This window comes from Camelus ferus, chromosome 11 (assembly GCF_009834535.1).
Source record: "Camelus ferus isolate YT-003-E chromosome 11, BCGSAC_Cfer_1.0, whole genome shotgun sequence".
Lineage (NCBI taxonomy): Eukaryota > Metazoa > Chordata > Mammalia > Artiodactyla > Camelidae > Camelus > Camelus ferus.
Genome location: NC_045706.1, coordinates 48170880 through 48196467, shown reverse-complemented (window position 1 = coordinate 48196467; position 25588 = coordinate 48170880). Strand labels below are relative to the sequence as shown.

The 25588-nt window shown below is 33.6% G+C and overlaps 1 protein-coding gene across 6 annotated transcripts in view; it reads left to right on the top strand.

Annotated features, from left to right (window-relative positions):
* CTNNA3 (catenin alpha 3) overlaps positions 1 to 25588 on the top strand; it is a 1348033-nt gene that overhangs the window by 349404 nt on the left and 973041 nt on the right. The window lies entirely within an intron of this gene.

Sequence of the window (25588 nt, the reverse complement as noted above, 5' to 3'; positions counted from 1 at the left end):
AGTTATAATACATCCAGATTAGCCACATTTCAGGTGTTCAGTAGCCATATGTGGCTATGATACTGGATAGCACAGCTCTATGCAGAAATGCCTTCTCCACCACAGTTTTTGATGCTTGATCACCAACATGTTTCTGCAACTTTAATAATACTGCTGTTGAGGAAAAGTAATGACAACAACAAAAAAACCCAGAATTATTTAGGGACACCAGGAGCTACAGTGTCATGATGTTATTTCTGCTATTAACCAGAAAACTAGGCAACTGGCATTTTATATTAGCATATTGATGAAAACAAAATTTTCCATATGGGGTAGATTATGTGTCCCTGTAAAAAGGCCAAATGGTCACAATAATACCTCCCACTTTCATATTCTCCATCATTAGGTGGATTTTAATACCCTTTTTCTTGAAACTGGAGCTTACCTTAATGACACTTGACCAATTAAATGTGGCAGAAATAACATTCTGGAACTTCTGAGGCTATGTATGTCATGAAAAGCCTTTCAGATTCCAACTAGTTCCCTTGGAATGGTCAGTCTTGGAACACTCTCTCTCAGAATGCAGTTGCTATGCTGTAGGAAGCCCAACCCATGTGGAGGGGTCACAAACAAGTAGATTATCTGAGTCATCTGGGTTCCCAGATCAGCTGCCAGTCCTGTGAGTGTGTGATCTTGGACGTCTAGCCCCTTCGGACCGTCCTATGGCTGCAGTTGCAGCTGAACCTTGACTGCAGCTGCATTGAGACCTGATGTGTGAAATCCTGGCTGAGCCGAGTCAAACCTCAAAACCATGAGAGAGGATAGAAAGTTGTTGCTTTTAACCACTAGGTTTTGGGACGGTTTTTTACACAGCAATAGATGATAATCTGAATACTATAGAATTCAGTTGGCAAAGACTATTTTGAGAAGAGAGTAAATAATTGAAACCACCCTAACGTCAAATGTGAGGAAGGTAGAGCAGATGAGTCAGACAAGGGTTATTAACAACAGTTTTTTGCGGAGGAAGACAAAAACTGATATTACACAAAGTAAAGATTTATTTACTCTCCACAAATCTTTCACATTCTTTAAATCCTGGTTAAAAATCAAACCACTATAGATATTCTTATAACAGAGATCTGAAGTGGGTAAACCTTATCTGATTGTAAGTGTCGAGATTCTAGTGTCCAATGTGAAAACAAAAGAAAGCAAAAATCTAGGTAAGTGGCCTTTTGCAGAATTTCATTTTAACAAGGCTTATTTGTGACTGGTTGCATTTATGCTATAGTGATGTCTGTAACTGCATTTAAGAAGTGACTTTGAAGCTTTCCCAGGTGATCCACAATTGATATTCTCAAAATGTGCATGATGATCACCTGCTCTCTTCAGTGGCATTGAATCAGAATCATTGAAAACTGAGTGATTATATAATTTATGCTACAGAACAGTCACAGGCAAATGTTCGTTCAGCCTCTTGTGGTTACTAAGTCTTCCTTCTTTCTTGGTACTTTTAAGCATAATAGCAGGGGCTCAGAGAAAGAAATATGCAAAGCCCCCATAAACTTGGCAGTACTGTAAGTATGGCAGTTGGCTTACAACTGGGGAGAGAAAAATAATTCTTTTGTTTGATGCATAGCAGAGATATGATAATCACTATTTATGATAATCATGTTGTCTTTTGTAAAAACAGAAGCTCTTTTTAATTTTACAACTCATTTAGAAGTACTGGCTGCTCATTTTATCTAGTTTCTGACCTTTATATAAAACCTAGAGGCTTGTAAAGTAGAACTACCTGAATCTACTTGATGATTACTTTTATTTTATAACTCAGCTCTTCATATCGTATGGGGAAACCTGTCTGTCTTCTCTCAATTTTGTGTTGTTACAGTATTCCAGGAATGCTTCTCAGAGACTAGAAACTTAAGATTTTTTTCAAAGAAAACTTTTATTTGGCAGTAATTGTAAATTCAAAGGAAGTTGCACATAGTACAGAGAGTTTCTGTGTGCCCTTTGCCCAATTTCCCACATTGCTTGTATCTTATGTAACTGTAGTGTATCAAAGCCAAGAAGTTGCCATATTGATATAAATTATGTGTATAGTTCTATCTCATGAATAGATTCATGTAACCGCTACCACAATAAAGGTGCGGAAATATTCCAGCACTACTCCTGCTACCACTCTATAGTCAGTCACACCGCTCCTGAAAGGAGTGCACTTCCTGACCTTTCCCACCTGCCGGCAGGCATCCCACCATTCCTAACCTCTGGTGAATCCTAATCTGTTCTCCATTTCTATCATTTTGTCTTTTCTAAGATATTTTATAAATAGAATCATACAGTTTGTGATCTTTTGAGACTAACTTTTTCACTCACCATGATGGGCTAGAAATCCATCTGAGTTGTATGTATTGATAGTTTATTCTTATACCCATGGTATAGATATACCACAGTTTATTTTGCCATTCAGCTATCGTAGGACATTTTTGTTATTACCAGTCTGGGCTATTACAAACAAAACTCCTATGAGAAGTTGTGTAAAAGATTTTGTGTAGGCATAGGTTTTCATTTTTCTGAGATAAATGCCCAGAAGTGTGATTACTGGGTCATATGGTAAATGAATGTTTAGTTTCTAAGAAACTCCCGTATGAATTTTAGTTTAGATTATTAGTTCTAGTTCTGTGAAAAATGTCATGGATATTTTGATAGGGATTGCTTTGAATTTGTAGATTGCTTTGGGTAGTACAGCATTTTAACAATATTAATTCTTCCAGTCCAAGAGTAAGGGATATCTTTCTATTTCTTTGTAAAATCTTCAATTTCCTTTATCAGTGTTTTATAGTTTTCAGTGTATAGGGTTTAGGTTTATTTCTAGGTAGTTTATCCTTTTTGATGCAATTTTAAATGTTTTTTTTTTTTTTTTTTGCTTTCTCTTTCTGATAGTTCATTATAAGTGCACAGAAAAGCTACAGACTTCTATATATTAATCTTGTATCCTGCAACTTTGCTGAATTCATTTATTAGTTCTAACTGTTTTTGTGTGAAGACTTTAGGGTTTTCTCTATATATGATCATGTCATTTACAAATAGTCAGCTTTATTTCTTCCTCTCCAATTTGGATGGTTTTTATTTATTTTTCTTGTCTGATTACTGTGGCTAGGACTTCCAGTACTATGTTAAATATAAGTGATGAGAGTGGGAATCTTTGTCTTGTTCCTGAATTTAGAGGAAAGGATTTCAGCTTTTCAGTATTGACTATATTAGCTGTGGGCTTGTGAATGACCTTTATTATGATGATTTATGTTCCCTTTTTACCCACTTTGATGATAATTTTTTTTTTATCATGAATGGGTGTTGAGGTATTTTCTGATTTCTCCTTTGATTTCTTCATTGACTTTGTTTTTCTTCTGGTTTTTTTTTAGTAGCTTATTGTTTAGTCTCCATGTGTTTGTGCTTTTCCCATTTTCTTTCTTTAATTGATTTATAGTTTTATATGGTATGATTAGAAAAAATAATTGGTATAATTTCTATCATCTTAAAATTTTTGAGACTTATTTTGTGGTCTAGCAAATTATTAATCCTGAGGAATATTCTATATGTACTTGAAAAGAATGTGTATTCTGCTGTGTTTGGATGGAATGTCCTGTAGATATCTGTTAAACCCAACCGGTCTATTTTGTCATTTAGCATCATTGTTGCCTTATTGATTGTCTGGTTGATCTGTCCATTGATGTATGTGGGATGTTAAAGTCCCCTACTATTATTGTTATTACCAATTTTTCCCTTTATGTCTGTTAATATTTGCTCTATATATTTGGGCACTCCTGCGTTGGGTATGTATATATTAATGAGTGCCATGTGCTATCTCATATTGATCCCTTTATCATTATATAATGCCCTTCTTTATCTCTTTTATAACCTTTATTTTAAAGTCCATTTTGTCTGATGTGGGTATTGCTACCCTTGCTTTGATGTTTCTTTTTGCATTAAATATCTTTTTACATCCCTAATTTTCAGTCTGTGTGTGTCTTTAGCTCTGAAGTGAGTCTCTTATAGGCAGCATATAGAAGGGTCTTATTTTTTTATCTAATCAGCTACCAGTCTTTTGATTGAAGCATTTAGTCCATTGACATTTAAAGTAATTATTGATAGTTACTTATTATCATTTTATTACTTTATAATTATATCTACTTGTTTTAAACTTGGAATCATTTAAATTCAAACATATTCTAAATATCTACATCGTTTACTCCCTTCCCCCATATTTTGTGATTTTGATGTCGTATTTTACATCTTCATGCTTATCCCTTAACCCTTTATTGTAGTTATAGTTGTTTTTACAATGTTTTGTCTTTTAATCTTTCTTTTGGCTTATTTAAGTGGTTGAACCTCAATCTTCACTATTATAATTACCTTTCCTAGTGGGATTTTTCCTTTGCTGTAGATTCTTACTTCTTTTCTACTTAGAGAATACTCTTTAATACTTCTTTTAGAGTAGGTTTAGTATTGAAGAACTCTTTTAGTTTTTCTTGTCTGAGAAGTTCTGTGTGTCTCTTATTCTAAATGACAATCTTGCTGGGTAGAGTATCCTAGGTTGCAGGTTTTCCCTTTCAGCACTTTGAATATATCATGCCATTCCTCTGGCCTGCTAAGTTTCTGAAGAGAAATCAGCTGATAGCCTATGGGGTTTCTCTTGTGTATGACTCTGTTTTTCTCTTGCTGCTTTTAGAATTCTCTCTTTATCTTTAACTTTTGCCATTTTAATTATAATATGTCTTTATTGGTCTAATAAATGGAAAAATGCATATATATGCACATATAAATATAGCTATATATGTGCATTTATAAATATATATGTACATATATATCACACATCATACATAAATAATACAATGATAACATAAGGCTTGAATAGAATATCACCTGTTTTATGATAATTATTGATAGCTAATATTTATTTGATGCCCTGTGATAATTTACTTATTATCATGTAATCATTATAACAACCCTATAAGTAGCTACTGTTATAATTCTTTTTTAAAGGTGAAAGAATTGATAACCACTGTGAACCAACGATTGAACTGAGACAACCTGACTCCAGAGCCTCTACTCTTAACCACTCTCTTTTAGTGTTCAGTTGATTCATTCATTCAATAAATATTTATTAAGCATCTGTTAGCACTTGTTATTGAAAAAGATGAGGCTCATAAGGATGAATTAGCAAGACATGTTCCATGCTTTCAGGAAACCACCAGCCTAGTGGTGATACAGAAGTAAAATAATAGTCTCCCAAGTTAATACATAATTACAAAATGGGATAGAAAAGAAAGGAATGTACAGGGTATTTAAGAAAGAGGACTAACTTTGAAATTAAAGGAGGAGAGATGATATGGAAGGCCTCTTTATGTTAGGGACCTAAAGGGTAAGTAGATTTTAGCCAGGTGAAGGGGGAGGCAAAATTGAGAAAACACTTTTCAGAAAAACATAACTATGTATGCAGATACCCTGAGTAAGAAAAACCTCAGTCCCTAGGAAGACCTGAAAGAAGGCCTGAGTGACTTCAGTCCTGAGATTGAAGGGGAAATTATAGTGTAGGATGATGTAGTGCAGGGATCCTGCTAGGCATTGCAGCATATACCAACAATTTCTAATGTTAAGCTAAATGCAGTAGGTACAGGATTGGAAGCGGTCAGGAATGAAGGATGGGCTACTGCAAAGGCCTTGTAGGTGGTTTGTATAATGAAAAAACAGGAGTGAATGACTTGTATGCTTGTCTATTTGAGCTAAAAAATTCCTAAGTATTTTATTCTAGAAATATCCAAGCATTGAAGGGCTTTTCCTTTTCTCACAATACCTTGATTTCATCTTTGTAGTACTTGTAACTCAAAGGCAAAGCTCTTATTGGATTTGTAATCCAATGAGAAATGTAGCCCTCACATACGTACCTGACTTAATGACTCCTGCTGAGGTTGAATTGTGGGATGTTATCCATCTCTCCTCTGAAATATGAATTCTGGTTTAGTGGAATTTGTTGCCCTTAGGGAATTGGTAATATCATTTTTGATATGACTTTTCTTTAAGCCCACTGATAATATATTTTAAAATGGAAAGCAATAGAATGCACGTTATTTATATATTTATTTTCAGCTAGCTAGTTGAAATTATATGCTAACCCTTTACTCTTGTATTGGGCATTATCAAATATTCATAAATTAGCTTACAAAATATATAGGCTTATTGAAAGTTTAAACAAAATAGTAATAGGCATCTGTATTTTTACATACTTATACATAGAATGTATTTTGAAAACCAAATATTTTTATTAAGAATTTTGTTCAGTTTTGACTACTGTTTAAAAAAACCATGATATTTTATAACAAATACCATCTTTCTTCCTGAAAGGTGATAGACAAAATAAAATCGTTGGCAAATACAATCTATTTTATGTTTCTCAAATGCTTTTATATTGCATCTTCCTTCTTATCTCTGATAGACATTTCTAAAATCTATGATTTTTAAACAGTTTATTCATGAAAAAAGCCAGGAACATTTTGAAAGTCAGAAAATGTACCATACCTTAATGGCCTAAGATACAAAGTAACTTTATCTTTTGTGGTACTTTTGTTAGTTCAATTAAGAAAATGGTGTCTTCTTAGGATGCTTCCATATCTTGGCAATTATAAATAATGTTGCTGTTAATAGTGGGATGTATGTATCTTTTTTAATTAATTCTTATTTTGTGGTTGGCTTTATTCCTTTGATAACTATGTAAGTTTAGAAAGCTAAAGCTCTAGACGTTCTTAGAAACAATTAATAGTACATATATGTAAATTTCAGAAAATATGTGCAGTATATTGTGTATACGTATTTACATGCAATATATTGTATATATGCAGTCAAATTGTAGCAATTCTACCTAATAAAACTGAAAATGGAAAAAAAAGAAAAAGAAAACGGTCTTGCTGACAAATGAGAGGTAAAAGAGACTCTATTCCTTTTAAAGCCAGAAGTAAAATGAAATATAGATATCCACTACTAATTCATAGTGATAATTCTGTTGCTTTGAATTTGACAAAGTGGAGGTTAAAAGATCATTGTAGTCAGAGAAACTTGGATTTAAATTTCTAATATTTACTTTCTTATGCCCTGAGGCAATTGCTGAACCTTTCTGAAATTCAGTTTTCTAATCTTAAATAAGGGATAATAAAATTAACTGGTCAGATTGTTTTGATGAAGATATGAGCTAAAGTATGTAAAACTTATTTTCAATCCTAGCTGCACATTATGATCATCTAGAGAGCCTTAAAAAAATTCTAAGTCAAGGCCCCACCCTGACCAATTATATCAGAATCTCTGGGGGCAGAACTCGTGCATCAGAATGTTTTAAAAAAAGATCCCTCTGAGATTTTATTGTGTAGGCAGTATGAAAACTGCTGACATAAAAGCATGAGAATAGTGCATTGCTTATGATAGGAATATGTTAAATGTTAGTTCCATTCTCTTCCTCTTATAAGCTAGTTGCCTTCAATTTATATAAAGCTTATCCCTCCTGGAAAGATAAGCTGTAAGGTATATAAAGCTTACTGAAAGATAGGAAAGGATGTAATAATTCCTTTTGGCACAGTACAATAAATGGAAGCTATTTTATAGAGATTATAAGTAGCCTCTTCTCTTTAGAAAAATGTTGAAATTTAATTTAGCTTATTATATATCAACAGAGATTTAATTAAAACATGTAATTGAGGGGGGAGGGTATAGCTAAGTGGTAGAGTGCATGCTTAGCATGCACGAGGTCCTAGATTTAATGCCCAGTACCTCCTCTAAAAATAAATAAATAAGTAAACCTAGTTACCCCCCTAAAACAAAACAAAACAAAACAGAACAAGACAAAAAAGTGTAATTGTAATAGTGGGAAGCAATGATGAATATGGACATTAATTATTCATGTGACAATGTGTAAGTTTTATGATAAATGCATTTAGAATTATTTGTCATTTCTTAAGTTGCTATATTTATGCTCATTTCATCAAATTGTATTATGAAAGCATTTCCATATTCATCACAAATTATGACACTAAAAGTAGTATATACTTTCCCCAATTTATTTATTTCTAGTAATGGTATTGTATTCTTTCAATGTAACAGGCTTATAATCCTCAGGTCAATTTTGACTCATTTTTTTCTCATATCTCTTAAATACAATCAATTACCAAATTTTGCAGTTTCTTCTTGTTCCGGGTGAAATCCAGTATTTTTAAACTTGACTATATGTAGTAGACCTTGTTTCCCAGTGAAATGTATCTGGGAGCCATTAGACCTGAGAGACCAAAGGAAAGAGTCTCAGGTCCATTCCCTGCCTCCACTTCAAAGAGCAGGTCTGTTTTTAGTCATGTCAGGGTTCTTTGTATACGTGTTCTATGTGTGTGCCATATGTTAGGATTCATTTGAAAGAAGATTTCTCTGCTAAAAGGAAAGTTTGACAAACGCTGATTCAGACTATAAACTCTTACAGTATGGAACAATGCTAGAGTGCATCACAATGAGAAAGAAAAAATTGTGTTAACTAGATGTTTCAGATTTTGTCTTGAGAAGAAATTGTCTTTGATAGGAAAGTATCTTGATAAATGATTTGGGTGGCTGAATGCAATTGGAGGGTGAGTGAGCAGGAGATAAAGCACAGAAGAGAAATCTAAATTGCTGTCTTACAGTTCAGGGGAATGTAGAGCAGGGAAGTGGGGGGAAAGGTTTGCAGAAAGAAAGGAGGGACAGAAAGGGGATGGCATAGCGACTTAGTGGAATGACTCAAATGATTTTAGGAACAAGAATTTTTAATGAATAATCTTTAATTTATATTATATGATTAATTTTATTTCCTCAGAGCTTCGATGAAGTTTACTAAATACCAAGTTTTATTTTGTGTGAATCATGGAAAAGGACTGATTTCTACATAGGGGTCTTACTCTGAAGAAGGCTATGATAATCCATAAAATGATCTGCTTTGATAGAAGCAGAAGCTAAAATATGTACCTGAGCATATAAACCTCTAGTGATTTGCAGAGACCTTGAGAAGAGCATCAGGTTTTATACAAATCACAGAAAGGAAATTTGTATTAGCTAGAGTGAAAAGGGAGGGACACTCTAGCTGATGAGTTAAAGGATATATGAAGAAAATGAAGCTTGTTTTATTATTGATCTAAAAAAAGTTCTTTTTTTGTTTATAAACCTCTTGTGGTATTTATTTTAAACTTTTCTATGTGATATTTGGTGTCATGTTATTGACATGACACTTTCCCCCCTGCTTTCTGAAATAATAAAGGAAGAAAATATGTTACCTTATTTTTCTTTAATTCACCAAAAGGTTGCACTGTGCTGGAAAACTTTATAGTATAATTCTCATGTGGTTCTATATAGTCAGAGATGAAATTTAAACAAAAAAGGCAAAGTGACATTTGAGGATTCTTTCTACTGTTGTGTATTCCTGGTTGAGTTATTCTGGGGGAAGATATCCAAAGGAAGGCATTTCTTCTTGCTTTGTCTAGACAGTAGAAATATTAGAAAAGCAAATCCTATCAGCAATATGGTGTTGAAAAGATAGAAAAATATCATTTTGATATTCAGGACGAACTAGAGAAAAGTGTTTGTGTTTTGAAGACAGATTGGGGAGTTAGCCATCTGTGCATCATAGAAAAAATTCCATTAGATATTGAAGAAACATTTTTGGAAGATGTGTGTAGAGCTAGAATTTGGGGTGGGGAGATACCTGTTGCCACCGATTTGTGAAATAGGAGAAAAAAGGGCTAGCTACATAGATTGAAAATGAATTTCAAATAAATCTTTTCTTTATTCTTCTCTTCATACCAAATCTCAAAATAAGATTGATAAATCCACTAAACATGATGTGTTGTTGGCCCTTTTACATCTCCTGGTAATGCAGTGCAAGTGAATAATGGAATTTGTCCATAGTCTTATTACTCTGTTTATCACTGGCTTTGGGCTAGTAAACACTCAAAAGTTTTGCATTATGCAGCATCATTTAAAATAGAGTGGTCTTATGGTTGTTGAGGATATCTAATGATCTCAATTCTGATACTGTTGTGAATCTTCTTGACTCTATTTTCTAGCTTAGAACCTCAAATTTGGAATTTCTTAATAATTGAATTAATTCTTCTTTGTGGAATCTCCTAGGTAGTTACTAACATGATATTTGCAGGATGAGGAGCAGTTGTATTAAAGTGGAGATGAAAATTTTGTCCCTCAGATAAATAAGTTATTTAGTATTTAAGCAAATAGCCAAAATAAACTCATATTATGATTAAAATTAGCATTGCTGTATATGCTGATTCACTTATATTTATTCATTTTCTAAATACAGTTAATCTCTTGAGTACATTAAAGTTTTAAAGTGAATTTATTTCAGACAAATTAAATGCAGTTATTTAAGAGTCTTATATTTGAAGTTTGCAAACCAAAATTCCATGGAACTTCCAAATATGCTTTTTAGACATTTATAAGATTATTGAAAAAAATCTTATAAATTGAAAAAAGAAATTGCTTATTGAAAAAAGAGATTGCTTGCTATTTATAATTTAATTATTAAAATAATTTTTGTCCTGAGATTAAGTGATATTAAACACTGTCAAAATATTATTCAAATGCATAATTGATCTTAAGCAAATTGGTCTTTGGTAACTTTTCTATACTCATTATTTTTTGATAAGGTCTTTTCAATAATTTGGTTTAATGAAGCCAAATGTGCAATGAAATATTCTGATGTATACAATTTGTGGATTCTGCTGCTGATTTATTAAAATTTTAAGTAACAGTGCTTTATTATTTGTTGTTTCTGTATTCTCAAACTCAGAAAAAATATTATCAAAATGCCATACTATGTTGATAGCTTATTACACCAAAAAAGGAGCTAGGGAGTTTCTTCAAGGGGCAGGATCTACATTCTCTCGACATTAACTATAGGCCAGGCAATGTGCTGGGCATTTTACATACTTTCATTTATTTAATCTTCACAGAAAAGTCTCAGACTCTAGCATTTACTATGTAATACTGGGTTAGTTACTTACCACCTTCAAATGCAAATCATTTGTCTTTCAACAGGAGATCAGACCCTAATTTAGAAGTTTATATTACCATCTTTCTTTTAACTCTCTGCTGAAATTGTTCCCACATTCATGGTTGAGAAAGATGATAGCCTGAGGGTAAACTGAGAATATTGTACAGATCTTGTGTTGGGTATTTACCTTGAAAAGCAGGTTTTAAATCAGGCCCCTGCTTTTCTTGCTTTTCACATTACCTGCCTGTTAACAATGGCCATAGCAGGAGGCTGTATTAGGATTTGATTTAACCATGAGGACAATTTATCCCTTAAAGAATCAATGTAAGCTTTATTTTTCATTCTTTAATATGCTGAAAATTGGAGGAGACAAAATATGAAACATGGGAAATTTAACTTAAAAGTATAAACTATTTATCACAAATCCAGTTCTTATAGCTCTGATGGAAGTCCTATCATGGATTTGCTCTATTTCTTGGCAGTAATGCTTACTGTAGGCTTTATTACAAATTACCCATAAGCTTCTACTTTGTTGGAGCCCTTTAAACTTTACCCAGAAGATTTTGGTATAGGATAACATTAGATGTCATATCAAAGGAGAGTGCAGTTCATTGGATGAGGAAAATTTGACATCATATGTTTGTCAGTAAATGTGTCTTATCTGAATATTATTTCTTTATCCTTATTGGATGTTAGAGATACTTTTCTGAAGAAAGAATGACTGTGAGGATGAGCCTGCATTTTTAGGCAAGCTAGGATCGAAACTGGGGGAATCAAAGGCATTTATCAAGGCCCTATTATCTGCAACTTACACTGAATTTTTAAATGATCATATTACTCCTTTGTGTATCAAACTGGAGGCAGAGAGCTGGCTTCTTTCTGCTGTACTGGCTTGGGCGCCTACTAGAGAAACATATTAGCTCATGTAGGACCTCAGGGAGGATGCTGACTGCTAAGGAAATATAATATTCTCTCATCCTAAAGCTGGGTTTATTTTTAGGAAAATGGCTGAGTGGAATGAGAATGTCAGTTTATAAAACCTGGAAACAATGTATGTGAGGATTTTTGTGTGTGTGTATATCCTGAAGCCAATTTTTCCCCAGTGGGATTTTTCTTATTTCACTGGTTTATAGATTCCCTTCTCTAGTCTATGTTTTCTGCTCATTGTCATGTCACTGAATTGTATGACTTTCTGTTACTCTTCTGTTTTGTTCACATCAGTAATTTTATATTGAAAGGTAAGAGTTCAGTTTCTGTGGGGTACTTAACGATTCTTACAGATTTCTATGAAAAATTCTTTGTGGTCACTGCAGCCGTTTTAATCAGTAAACCACTATTGAGCATTCTCATATTTCCTGAAAGCATTAACAAGAGAATTGAAAATCAGTCCACTTGTTGATACATACCACGTAACAGATTGGTAATGTGAATGCTTTATATGATGGAAAATATATAGCTACTTTAGCATTAATTTTTTTCCATCAAAAAACTGAAGAAAATTTTCAGTTGAGCATTCCACATCCTGGGTCCTTTTTGCACATATGGCTTAGTAGGAGTCTTTAATCTTCCCTAGGGACAAGAGCTAGGTGTAGAATAATGTTTAATTTACCAATAAAAATTCAGTTTGAAATGACTTAGTATACCTAGTCCATTGGTAAAAATATAAATTTCCAATGTGTCACATTGTGGATAAGCTCTAAGACTGTTGTCATTTCTGCTCTTGATTTTTGATTTCCTTAATTTAAAATCTTTCCTGTGGCAACCCAAGTACTTGTAAGGATTTAAGCTTTAGAGAACTCCCAGAATTTCCTGGTTCCTTAGAGGTAACATGTAGAATTCTAAAGAATTGTGTCTTACATTACATTGTTATAAATAAATACTTACCTTTTTAAAAATAATGGAGCACAAGCCAAACAAAAGTTAAAAATAACTCTTTAGACCCCACCATTCCTATCTTGTATTGGATTCTTCTAAGTATCTTTAAATCTTTCAACAAATTATTAGATCCGTTGTTAATGTTTTCGGCGGGTAGTATTTTTTTGGATTGATTCAATATTGGAAAGTAGTGAAACTTAGTTGATTTCACTGTTATGGTAAATTATTTGGCTATGCGAGTATTTTTTTCCTTTTTGTCTCTGCTTCAGTAGCACCACTTCTTTGTTCCTGTGCATCTGAACGATAGAAGAAAATTTGACAGCTCTCTCTTTCTGTAATGGGATATGAACGTCCCTTTTTGTTGAAATCTGTTCTTTCTTATTCTTTCTCATAATCACTAAACAAACAGATCATCATTAACAGATAGATGAAAATCTAGGATGCATACTTTGAGACTCCTATTTTCTTTTATATATACATATATTTTTATTGAAGTATAGTCGGTTTACAATGTTGTGTCAAAGAGACTCCTATTTTCTTTATCCCACATTAATATATTGTTAAGTCCTGAGGGCTCAACTATAAAACATATCCTAAGGGCTGCTTCCCTCCTCCTGCATCACTGCCACCTTAATCTAAGCCACCATCACCTATTGACAATTCTACTGAAAAAGCCCTTCTAACTGATCACTCTGCTTCTGCTTTTGTTTTCTATAGAGCAGCAGGATTAATCTTTTCAGTCTACAAGATCGTGTCCTGCTTGACACAGCTCAGTGATTTTCCAGGGCACGTACCATAAAATCAAAATCCCTTACCGTGGTTTATAAGGCCCTATATGGTCTGGCTCTTCTGATCTATTTTAACACATCTAACAGCACTATCTCCTTTTTCTACTTAGTTCCAGCCCCACTGGCAGATTTTCAGTTTCCTGAGCCACCAGGCCCTTTGACTTCTTAAGCACTCTACATTAAATCTCATTCTTGGAATGCATGAAGTTAGAAATCTGCAACTGTGGTGTGGCAAGAACTTGTCTATGAGGTAATAAATTGGACTCTTGAGTGTTGACATTCCTTCTCCCAAACTTCCCAAAGTGTAAAAAGCAAGAGGCTTACACTTGGTGGATTCTTTGTTTTGAATTAAAACATTGCACATAGGCATCCTTCAAGATACTATTTGTAATCTATATATACATATAAATACAAAGGATGTATCCTTTGTGCCATGTGTTTGCTTTTGAGTAGTAAGAGGAAATGAAAGCAACCTTAAGTTTATCCTAAATCATACTTAGCAAGTCTGCAAAACCCAGCAGCCTTCAGTTCCTTTCCCTCATTTTCTCATGGTTGGCTTTGCCTTGTCATGAATATCACATCCATAGAGAGGATTTCTCTAAAGCCCAATCGAAAGCAGTCACTTAATCCTGTTGCATCAACATTTTTTTAACATTCTATATGACACATGCATTTCTGATAATTTTGTTTGTCTATTTGTTTAGCTAACTATCCATCCATCTACCTATTTACCCATTTGCTGTCTTCCTTCACTAGAATAGAATCTTCAAGGGAGCAGGGACTTGGGTGTCTTATTCCTAGTACCTAGATATAACAATGCATAAAACAAATATTCAGGAAATATTTGTTGAATGAATTTTTTATATCAGCAAGTAATTTCAACTGTCGAATAATTTGCCTTCCTGAGATATTTAAATAAAAAATACTAAAAAGTTTATTGCTACAATGACATCTTTTTAGGGGATTCTGGAACAAAAGATTGAGTTGTGGTTTGTATTTCCATTCTGTACAATAAATAAATTATCCTATTGAATTTAACTATTTTTGACTGACAAAAGTTTTTGTCCCCCTGAGGATATGTTTTCCTAAATCAGATTTTCTGCATGCTAACAATAAAATAAATTCAGGTATGAGAGTTTTAAGGTTTTCTGAATGAAGTAGAAATAAATAGTTCTATAGGAGCTGAGGCAGGAAGTGGACTCTTCTGTTTTATAATTGATGCTGTATTTGTAACAAGTACAATTTTAGTATTACATTAAACACCATGATTATAAAGAAATTTTTGGGTTTTTAATTTCTGACCTGGTTAGAGCGGTCCTTGGAGCTACTTTTCCAAGAATGCTCCTAGGTTCCTTATCTACTAGACACTAATTTTTCATGTTGTGTTTGTGTCAGTCATTACCCTCAGTGAAAGGAATTCAAAGATACTCAAAAAAGACATTGTCAAGGAATTAAGAATAAAGTAGAAAGACACACTGACTACTAATCATGATATTATGTGATGTGTTTCCTTTGTGTTATGAGTTGAATGCTGGGGAAAAGTAGATGATGAAGTGACAAATCTTGCTTAGGGTCTTTCGAGAAGTCTTTGTAGTGTAATGTTCATTTTAGTGATATCTTCTCATTTATATACCACCTGAAGAAAAAAATTGGATGCTCTTAAAGAATACAGTATCTTTATGATCTAAATAAATGTATCTCTAATTGTAGAATTTTGGGCCGGTGATAATTAGTGGAACAGATATTTTGGTAGTTAAGTCTTTCCCAGTGTCCTTCCATTCAGAAGGGCTGGTTTCAGATACTTTGTCAGGTCCTAGTAACTTCCTAATAATGTTAACCTTCTGGCCCACCCACCCCATCAGTTCTGCTTTTATTCTAAGGTTACTGAAGAAACAAGAGCAATTTTAAAATATATTTTTCATGCTTTCCTAATTGATATGAGGTTGCAGAGAAGTGCAATTGGTACTACATTTTAAATGTACACAGCTTCAGTGTTAGGAAGCTACAGTGAAGAATTAATATTGTTTTTGCATTTTTGTTTTCTCATTTTTGTACTTCTGAGGTCAGCATTGAACCAAACTTGAAATTTCCTAGGGACCAGAGAAGAAGAGAGCCTTATTAAGGGAAAAGAAGAGCAAAAAAAAAAAAAAAAAAAAAATACAATTGTAGAATATAGTGTACTGTTTTGATTCAAAAGGCCACATATACTGAAGACCAGGATACGATGAGGACAAAAAATATCTTGCTTTTCTCATTTATTTCAATTTATCCTAAAGCTGTTCATCTCCTGCTGTTAGATCCAGCAGGCTCTTTAACGAGCTATTATTTATTGTGTTTTGACTTTGGAAGCAAAAGATACATTTTGTGCTTCAATGCCATATTTATTTAGTTGACAAACACTCACAGAGTACTTACTCAGTGCTGGTAACTATTTTGAGAACTTTGCATGTCATTTAATCCTCATAACCATTCTATGAAGGAAGTAGAACTATTATCTCAGTTTTTCAGATGAGAACACTGAGGCACAGAGAGGTTAAATGACTTGTCCCAGGTCACTCAGTTGTCTGCTCCAGGACCCAGAGTCTCAGACTTCAGGGTCTGTTGCCTTTCAGTGCTGCATTCATTCTACTTGAGTCGTTTTAGTTTAATGGACTGCAGAATGCAGTTTGAACAAGCAACAATTTATGTATGTATTTTTAATTTGGCAAGGAGAAAGATTTAAATGCAATAAGAAATGAATATATGTAAAAATTATAGTACACAGATTTCCAGAATTTTCTGGATGTAAAATATTTTCTTTAGAATTTGAGGACATTGTCCAGATTGAGCTGACAAAAGCCAGGAAAGTCTAACCTATGAAAACACATTTCTTTTAAATCCTACAAATTCTGTGCTTGCAATTCTACAGAATACATAATTTGGGAGTTCTAAATGGTTACCAACTGGTCCCTGTGAATGATTTTGTTTATTCTCTGAGAGGATTTAAGTGCTGTGGTACGTATGGCTATGATAAGCATACTCAGAGTTGTGCGGATATTTTGTCAGAACGTTCATCTGTATTCTCAAAGCAGAGAGAAGGTGAGTGTGCTGTTTTTTGGTATCTCTTTGCTACTCTCTCAGAGATGGATAGATATACAGATAGGTAGAAAGATAGACACTTAAAATACTCTCCATTAGATTGGAGAATTAGCACTAAAGACTTCATTACCATTTAAATCTAGTTCTTGATCTCCAAACAGTGATATTCAGAGAAAGAAATCATCAATGCATGGGAGTTGAAACCCTTTCTTCTCTCATTCCGTTCTTTTTTTAAATTTATTTTTAATTGAGGTATAGCTGATGTAAACATTATGTAAGTTTCAGGTGTACAGCACAGCAATTCATAATTTTAAAGGTTATATTCCATTTATAGTTATTATAGAATATTGACTATATTCCTGTGTTGTACAATATATCCTTGTAGCTTATTTATTTTTATATATAGTTTGTACCTCCTAATCCCCTACCCCTACTGTACCCTTCCCTCTTCCTTTTCCCCGCTGGTAACCACTAGTTTGTTCTCTATCCCTGTGAGTTTGTTTCTTTTCTGATATACTCACTAGTTTGTTTTATTCTTTAGATTCCACATATAAATGACATACAGTATTTGTCGTTCTCTGTCTGACTTATTTTACTTGGCATAATACCCTCCAAAACCCTTAAAGATTTGCTTTTCCTAAGCCCTGTTCTTCATCTAATGCTTTTGATCCAAGTCATTTCAATATTATTTCAATGCAACTTCCAAGGAAGTATCTGATTAGTGTGTGTGAGGTAGCAGGCGGGTGCAGCTCATGGATGCAGAGGTGATGATCCAGTACAATGGTCAGTAATTCACATTTGGAACACTTGACAACACTTAAACTATATTAGGAATATATTAAGAAAACATTTTCCCCCCAGGAAACCCTCTTTGAAGTGACATTTTTTCAGACCTGCAAAATATAATAAATCTTTAATATGGTAATAACCTAGAACTGCAAATAAATACTAGAGGTATTTTAGGACTAAACATCTAGCTTTTTTCACATTTGGTGACTTTTTTTCCTATTAGTATTAGTTTAGGATAATAGTAAATGTATTTATAGTGAATATATTTATAAGGAGTATAATATAAAAATACTCTCAATTTAGTTTCCATATTACTAAGCTTCTTTTCTCTTCCCTCCTCCCTTACTCCATTTCCCTCCACCCCAACAAACAACTATTTTGAGTTAACTGGATTTGGACAAAGGAGGATAGGTTATGAAGGAAAAGGAAAGCCCTATACCCATTCTTTTTACTTATCAAGAGGAAGTTCCAAGTACATGGAAAAGGGAAGTACAAGAAAAGCCTACTCTTTCCCATCTGAAGGGTTTGGGAAGAAAGAAGGCAGAGGGAAGACAAATAGGTCAGGGCACAATGTCCTCTTCCTTCCTCCGCTGAGGGCCTAAACATTAACTGGAGCAGTGGCTTCAGAAATAGCCAGTGATGGGTATGGAAGAGCCAAGAATATTGGGCTGTTGGCCCAAAACCATGGAGACATCAGAGGGAGATTACAACACAAGGCAAAGACGAGTTGTCTGCCACTCTCAACACTGGGTGGTATTGGCCTTCTAATATATAAGGCTTGACCCAAGGAATGGGGAAGAGCAGAACAATGGATAATCCCTGGCAGGTAGATTTGGGGAGAAGGTGATGTAACAAAGGCATTAATAACAGGTGAAGTAACAGAATCTCAGGTTAGAGTGAATAAATACCATTTGACTAATTGAATTTTCACTCAGAAAAGGAGACTTTCATCTTGCTCTCTGATGTCAATATAGGTATATTAAATATTTCTATTTTTTCATTTGATCAGCCAGGTTCTCCTAGTGACAATTTTCTCTGAAGGAGCAATTCCACATTTTTAGGAGTGCTTTTGTTATCCGCTGCCATGGGCTACAGTTTATTTTGCCACAGTGGTAATTAACTAAGTGGTACTCCAGTGGTCTAAAGGAATGAATATGTCTTTGAAGTACTGAAGTTACAAAAGGGACTGAATTACTAAGAGATGAACATGAATTTTTATAATATAGTAGAAGTCTCAAAATTGCTTTCCTATCATGCCAAAGCTAATTTTATTGCTAATAGGACTTTAGAGACCAGTCATGGGAAGGGTGGTCAGTGTTTGGGCAGATTGAAGCAAAAGACCATAGCAATAGGTCATGGCATTATTGTCAAGGAGGTCTAGAGGTAGACAGCAGGTGGAGGAGGTCTTAATACTTTTGCAGGGGATGTAACAGAGGACAGATGGCAGGAAACCACCCATGGGGACTGGGATTCACTATTAAGACTATCATTCTTAGAATTTCTTAAGGAAGAAGAATCTCACTGTTATAGGAACTGGGACACCAGGCAATAAGGAACTAAGACATAGGATCAAAGATCCAGTTACCAGAATAAGACAAATGTCCATTTTTTAGAACTAAGGTAAAAGTCAAGATGGAACCAAGGTGAAAGGTTGGACATTCAGCAAGTTTGACTTCCCACACTTTCCCCAAATAGAGAAAGACTGATTTCAGAATTGGGTAAGATATACAGGTAAGATCTAGAGGCCCAGGTTTTCAAAGTTAAAGGGATCTGGGGCAGGAAGTCAGAAAGTTCATGTATTTCCTTGCAGAATAATATCCCTTTTATTTTTCATCCATTTTATAGTATCGTCAGATGGACAGTAAACTATTTTCCCTTGGTTCAGCAAATATTTTGTTTTTTCCTAATTTATATAAAGATTACTTTTATTAAAGATGAATTTTTACTTTGCAAAATATATTTGGATTACCTAGCAAAATAACATGTGTGCACCTTTTGACCCAGGAAGTTCACTGTTCATAACAGGAAAACCCGAAGTGGTTGTATATAAACACATTCTCTCTCTCTCTCGCTCTCGCTCTCGCTCTCGCTCTCGCTCTCTCGCTCTCTCGCTCTCTCGCTCTCTCTTGCTCTCTTTACATATGTATATATGCTGATATATGCATACTTTTTTTTCTGGAAGGAAACTCAGGAAGCTATTAAAAATAATTATTTTTCAGAACAAAGAGCTGTGAGGAAAAGGAGGATGTACCTTTCACTTTTACTAACCTTGACCATGTCCTGCTGTTAAAAAGAAGCTGTTATTTGAGCAAAGGAATTATGGAATTAGTTTCTTATTTTTCCTCTTAATAATCTGTCTTTCCATGTATATTTATGAAGATCTAACAAATGATATTTTCTTTCTGGAACAGAAACTTTAAAAAAATTTTCATAAAGAGTAACTTTTTATAAAAAAAATCTCTTTCCCTTGAAGAATATAAACTTTTTTCATACATCAAGCATATGTAAAATTTATACCAAGCTATTGCTGTAATATGCTGAATTATCAGCTTCTTATCATTTTTGGTATATTTTATAACAAAATACACAATCATCAGTTGCCTTGAGGCCTGGATGTTATGTGTCTCTAAAATCTATAAATAAGAAAAAGCATAAATGTACTTTAGAGTATATAAAATGCTTTCACTTAATTTGGTGTTTTATATAAATTTTTTCTGTTATTTATAGTCATGACCTCAAATATCCCATAAAAATAGAGAAGAAAATCAAGACTAAGGCAGCTGCATTCATATTTTTGGTGAATGTTCACATAGAAGGAAATAGCTCCTTTTGCCCTGAGTCTCAGGCACCACGTTGATATCAGTAATTTAGAGCCATTATCAGACTAAAACGTCCCTCACCATGACCGGTCTGCCGAACCCAGCAGGTCTTCTCAGCTCTGCATTCTCAGAGGCTGAACTCTGTTCCAAGGGGGTAATTTTGGCTTGGTCATAGATATATAATGTGGGTATTACTGTACATGACCACTCTTCCTGGGGATAATGGCACAACTGGTCTGCCAGTTGGACTTAGAAGAATGATGTCAGGTTTATTTTGCTGCCAGCAGTACTGGGAGGCCAAAACTTGCTTTGGCTGGGGAGATGACAGAAAAGTAATAGATATTTTGATGTTACATAGCACTTGTTTGTAAAAAACCTTAGAGTGCTTTTGCAAACATTAATTAAGCCTAGCAACATTCCTCTTAGGCTATGTTATTACATGGTATACATGATGTGCATTTTAGAGTTGTTTTTTTTTTACGGTAGTATCCAGAGTTGAATGATTAGACTATTGTTAACTGACAGAGCTGACAACAGAACAAGTAGTTTGGATTTTTTTAATTTAATCTGGCTCTGATAACCAAATATTCTCTCTGAGATGGCAAGGGAGCGTGCCTCTTATATTAAGGTGACGTTGCATTTTAAGCTGCTTGAGAGCAAGGGTTCTTTTTCCATTCTCTTAGCTTTTGATCTCCTCTCATAAGAAGGATTATTTTTATTTTTCTATGTGCATTCCTCATTTCTCTGTCATGCTTTTATTGACATATGGTCAACACCTCACACATTAAATAGGCCTAAAGGTGAAATGTCCTATAACAATGCTTCCATGGAAGTAGAAGGCATTGTTCATGCATGCTACTGCTGTGGTCTTTCTAAGGCCCCCTTGCCACGAAAAGGAAAAAAAATGGTGTCACCCCTTAACATGGTGTATAAAATCCTATAGGACCTGACCCACTCTTAGAATGTTAGTTTTTATTGTACCTAAAGGGCGTTGTTATGCCATTTTCATAAATATCGTACTGTTTTTTTGTTGGACTGCATTGAAGTTAGAAACCAAATGTGTTTGGTTTTTATACTTTGTATTTAAGCCTTTTAAAAATTGTACTTGTCCTTTTCAAGTTTATAGGTCATCTTTCCTTGCACATACAATTAGTATATTTGGGTTTAGGGTATTTTTCTTATATTTATTTTGAATTCTACTCATTATATATGTAGCTCTGGGTTATATTCAAATAATTTATAAGTCAGTTATATATAATTATTAATATGAATTGAATTTTTTTGTGTATGTTAGCGCAGACTATTAATGCAGTCTGTTGTGATATCCTAAAACAAAATAAGCATGAAATACAATTTGTCTAAACTTTTAGATGGATTTAAATCCTTTAATGTATTATTAACCAAATCACTCAGTAATAGAATATTAGCCACCTTATAGGGAAGTGGGAGATTATCAGTTTTAAGACATTTTCTTTTTATGGCTGTTTACAGTAGCAGTTTGAATGAACAGAGGTAGATATATGCTGTATAATATACCAGGAATAGAAAGGTTTTCAAAGATAAGAAATAAAACATTCCATCATTTCTACTGTATCACTTTAGTCAGAGTTATCCTAATATATTCCCACTTGGAGGCATCTAAAAAATTGTTCAAAAAATTGAAGCACTCTACAGATCAAAGTCTTGAGTGTCTAATGTAGGCTTAGAAATCCCATAATGTTCATTAGGAAAAATAAATACATTTTCAGAGATTTCCCTTTAAATCAGTAAAAATTTTCTATTGTGACAAATTTTAAGCATTCAATTTTTTTCTGATGTTTAAAATTTTGTATTGTAAAAATATTCTGCTTTATAAACATAGTGATTACATTATGTACCCCCTTATTTCAACATCCACCAAAGTAAGAGTTTGCATTGAATTTTTAATTTATTTTATTTTTGAATTGAATTAGAATTTGAAATACAGTAAAGTGCAAGAATATCAATTTTAAAAATCACATAAATACACATCCTTTATTTTCATTATCTAGCTTATTTTATTAGTGTACCTGAAAATCTATGAGCATAATTTTGTTTTCATATTTATACTAAGTGGAAATGTCAGCTACGTATATCAAATCATCCCAAGATCAGTGCTTATCTCTGGCCCCCAAGAAAAATCATTTGAAAGTGCCCTTTTCACTCTTCCTATCACTACGGATAAGTAACTTAGGGAATTGAATGTCTGTAAAATCTCTAGGATATCCCACAATGGGAAATACATGGATAATAATGGACAGACCAACATATACAACAGAGTATACAATAAGGAAGCTAATTTTCTTTCTATATTTGACCATTTCTGATGACTCAGTTTGGGTTACATGCTCAACCATGGGAAAAATCATCTGAGAATATGGCAGTTGACTTTTGAACCCTTTCATTGGAAGGAATATTTGTGAGAAATAGGGTATTGAGACATAAAACAGTATCTACTATAAATACATATCATTTAATGAGCACATATGTGAGTTGTGTCAGGCATTGTGCTGGGAACTTAATATCCACTCTCTGAAGAGGAGAAAAGAAACAAATGTTAAGACTAATTAAGGAATATCTGATATATCAGTTTACATGTAAGCTGTAGGTGCAGGCAGCAAAGTTTCAATTCTTTTTTCAGGGATCCAAGAGTCACTCATTGAGTTTACACTAATATTGTTACAAATTATGATCTACAAAGAGTCAGACTTATAAATGTGAAATGATATTTCTATTATATCCTGGGAATGTCTGTTTCCAATATCCATTTATATTGTTGTTCTTTGATGCTGACGGATCCACTGCTGCCTTGGTGGGGGGGTGTGTATATGTTAATAGAACTTGGATCTGTGCTTATTAGCTATGAATCCGTATTAATTCTAAGACTTCTTATGTATTTTAACTATTTTACTTTCACTACAGATATCACAAACTTTAAAACATACAACCACATATATACACATACATATATAAATCCATGTCTCTACTCAGAGGTGCATCTGAAAGGGAAAAACTAAATAATCTGAACTTTGAAATATCTTTCTGTTATAGTGTGCAATAGTTTGAAATTCCTTCCTGTTGTAAAGCATATGACCATGCCCAGAATATTACATATCCAGAGAAATGACATAATTTTATGAATAATCTTAAACTTAAGTTGTTTTATTCTGGAATTATATTAATATCTACTTATGTAAATAAATAAATTACATGATAGTGATGCATGTCATGATTACTCATAAATCTTCCTCTTTAATAGATATATAATCACTCAATTGGCAGGGCTAGGGTGAAAGAGAGAATAATACAGTTTGTTTAAATTCTTTCCCTTTTTTTTTGAAAAAGGATTTAATTAAATACATTCATTCTTCTGTAGTTGCTTTTACCAAGCTTACACAATTTCAGGACTTCTGTTGGTCCATTCCATTCAGTAGCTATAACAAAGAAATCTTACATATATAGAAAAGATGTGTGTGTTACTTAAAAATTGGTTGTGAGGGTGACAGAATTTTGGGGCAGCTAGGGTCAGATGGGTTTTATGCTATGATTTGTTATAAAAATATAACTTTTTCTGGCTTGCACATAGGAGCAGGGATTTCTCAATCCTATTTGTGCACCTAGTAAGAAATGTAGAAACGTATAAGAAAATAAGCTGTTGAATGAAGAATCAGGCTTCACACTGTGAAGATTAATGTAATTTGTGAGATAAATGAAATTAATAAATTTGAAACATAATAGAGGGGCTCAATCTAATTGTGAAACAGTATAAGAACAACCCACATCCTTAAACATTTTTTTAAATTGCAGCAAAGTCAACAGAATTGTGTCCTTTTGTCAAATGCAATATATAAACTTTGATTATAACAGCCAACAGACTTTTTCACCTACCTTTAGACACTATCTTGACAGTTCCAGAGAGATCCTCTGCCAAATGCCATTCATGCCACACTGTTGTTGTCGTCCCTGCTGTAGACTGTTGGCCTAGGTGTTCAGTCTTTCTGAACTTTAGGATCTGTCCTCTTCTCATCCAACCCATGATCTCTTACCGCAGCTATCTAGTATAGCAAGTAAGAAATAATAGCAGGGCTGTTTCTACTGCCATTTTGGAGTTCACTTCTTGTCCAGTTCCAGTGCTAGCCCCTTACTACCTCACCAAAAGTTGAACTTATACTCAATACTTTTTTTTTTTCTCTTGGAGGGAGTGAAACATACAATCCCAGTCATCTTGGTATTTAGCCCCAAATTCAGGCAATTTGGCTTTTTTCTCTCTGCTAAGATTTCTCTCTCTGTTCTCACCCCAGCATGATTTCCTCTGCTGGGTTTACAGATTCAGGTTTCTTTTTTGAGGGCATTCATTATGGTTAGAGGAAGCTTATGTCACCTTATAATTAAAAGCCTTTTCATAGAGTATTTTTTTTATTTATTTATTAATGTTTATTGAAAATATGGTCAAAAACTGGTGGGAGAGAGAAAACAAAAACTCTTCTGATATATACATATATACATATTTTTTTCAAACTCTTCCTTGTATTGTTGACAATTAGAATATCGTTATCATTTCTTTCTTTTCTCTATGTGCACAATTGTTTTACTTGTTCTCTTTCTGGTTATTTCCTGTCCGGGGAGAAACTAACTTTCTAGATATTCCAATTACATAGAAATTCAATTAAACATGTAGTGTAATTGTTGCTTCTTTCCTGGAAATGAATAAATAAAGGTGGCAAGGACATAGTCTCTGCTCTTTAGAAGTTCTATTTTTGGAAGCAAACACATAAATCATTATACTGTAAGAGAGAATATAATATTACAATAGTGATATAGGAACAATAGAAATTAATTATTATTCCATGAGTGCTAGAAATATTTAATGTCTGACCAAACCAAACAAAAAACAACAAAACAAAACAAAACCCTTCCACACGAGAAAAAAAACGTTGTTTAGCCTGGAAAGTTGAAAGTTTAAGATGGATACAACTGAAGGGTAAATGATTAAAAAGTGAAGGAAGAGTTAAAATGATCTTGTTCTCAGCATCTTGGTATGTAGATACAAGAACAATCCATGACTACTATTTGAACCTTAAAAGAGACAAACATGGGTCAATTAAAAAAAATCTGCTTTAATTTTTTGTGATGCCTATGAAATTTGTTATGCCAATAAATAGTAGAGTAGGATCACATGA